At 40.9% G+C, this 2,100-nt stretch overlaps 1 pseudogene; it reads left to right on the forward strand.

Annotated features, from left to right (window-relative positions):
* The first annotated feature begins 942 nt into the window (after positions 1-942).
* LOC103738714 lies at positions 943-1,729 on the forward strand (annotated as a pseudogene).
* The last annotated feature ends 371 nt before the right edge of the window (positions 1,730-2,100 follow it).

Below are 2,100 nucleotides of genomic sequence, written 5' to 3' on the forward strand. Positions count from 1 at the left end.
CTGTTTTTCAGTCACTGAACTGGACCTTTGGCCAAAAATAAAAGTACCCAACATCCTCCAGGAGCTTGCCAATAAATAGAAGAGGCAGGAAAGAATAAAAGAGTCTCTGAGTGAGAGAGTGAACATTAGACTACAGACATGCACCCGTGCTCTTTTTGTGGCTGTTATTGCGTTGCTGTTCATGGTGCAGATCAAACCCAGGGCTTTGCACATGCCAGACAAATGCTTTATCATTGAGTTATAGCCTCAGCCTCACAGCACTAGAGGATCAAGAAGAGTGTTTGGCATGCAGTAAATGTTGTTCATCAGGGAAGGACTGGTCAAGCATCACTCTTCTGAGAAGCCCTCTCTGATCTCACATCCTGTTTCAAGTTTCCACTGGGCCATTGTTCTATTATGTGTGTGTTAATATTTTATTGCCTCTCCCACAAGCTTTGACTCCTTGAAACCACAAAGCTCTCCAAACTGAAAAAGTTCCACCACTGGGTCCTCTTGGCTCTACACATCAGCACCAAGTACTAGTTATGGTTCTTTCCGTGGTTTTATTTTTCTAATCCTTGATTTCTTCTTCTATAAAATGGACATAATTTAGCAACATCTGATTGAGATATTGTCACTAAATAGCCAATAATAAATATATTATAAATGTAGATCATGTATTTATTTAAGACTAAGGAAAATGATTGCTAGCTGTAATCTTTTTATAAACCTTGTGTTTACAGCATCAAGCACTCCAGTGAGGACTTAACGGGGATGCAATAATGTTTGGCTTAAGTGTAAACAAAAGGGCATGAGTAGGATCAAAATAGATTGCTTTTACTTTGTCGTGACCCCACAGGGTCCATTTGAAATCATCATGCAGGCAGGGTGGGGCAGTTTGGAAGAGATGAGGTGAGAACCCAAGCTGGGCTCAGGCAGTAGAGGCAACTCCACCAAGAGCCCATGATGGCAATGAACATATACTCAACATCAGTCACCAGTTATAAACCTAAGTCAACATGACATGTTGATTTAGATCAACGAGTCTCTGAAACTTGATCTCTCAAAGAAAAAGCAGCTGTGCTCGGTGGCTGTGTCTTGTCAGCTTTTAGACATGCTGTTCCCTGGCTCCATTGCCTTGAAGAAAGGGAAATTCCAAACTCAGATAGAACCTGAATGTAACCAGAACTTTAAAATACTACCAGCAGGTTTCACGAGGATGTTCACAGTGTAATTCCTAGGATGAGTTAGTAAAAGGAAAGTTTCAAGACAAGTTTTAATTTGTTCAGTGGTTTAAGATTTTTTTAAAAATGTAGACTATGATGAAAAAGAGTATGAGCCTTGCAGCTGCCTGACAAAGTCAAGAAACTGCAGTAGCCCCTCTCCTTGTTGCTCCAGCTCTGAAGAAATGCAAGAAATCAGCTCTGGCTGTGCAAAGCCACAGAGACTCATTTTAACACAAAGAATTACTACAGATCCTAAGGTGGTTCTGGAGTGGTAGGAAAGAACTTTGATGTGGGCAAGCAGGATAACCAAGCAGTTAAATTGATGCAGCAGGTCAAAGTACTGAAGCTTACTGTCAAAGACTTGGAGAAACAGAATCTACTTCAGAAAACTAAGGAACATTGAACTGATTTGCCAGGAGAATCAGGGGGGAAATGACTTTGAATCAGAGAGGACTGTAGACATTTGCAATGGTAGAGAGGAAGGTTTTGTGATACCCGATGAAGGGGACCCATGGGAGGAATAAGTATGAACACCTTGTACTGGAAGAGTAACATTCGAATTCTTCCCTCTGAACCATGTGCTTAGCTCTAACACACTCCTTTTTATTACTTTCAAAGGATTCATTTGTTTCTTTCATAAGCAAAATTGCACTTTGAAGACATCCTATACCCTTCCAACAAGTTTGGGTTAGGAGCTTTTACCTTGCAGCCAAGCAGTATTAACATCTAGTTTGTTCAATGGGTAACAAAGAGACTGGCTGTGAGGTTCACTGTGTGGATGCTGGTCATACCAACTGATGGAGAAGGTGTTTGGGGGTAATACACTGAGACAGCAGCCTCAGTAGAGAGATGTAAAGACTGAATTGAATTTTAAGCTAATGTGAAATTTTGGCAG

Source organism: Nannospalax galili, unplaced genomic scaffold, assembly GCF_000622305.1.
Source record: "Nannospalax galili isolate Female #2095 unplaced genomic scaffold, S.galili_v1.0 scaffold518, whole genome shotgun sequence".
Lineage (NCBI taxonomy): Eukaryota > Metazoa > Chordata > Mammalia > Rodentia > Spalacidae > Nannospalax > Nannospalax galili.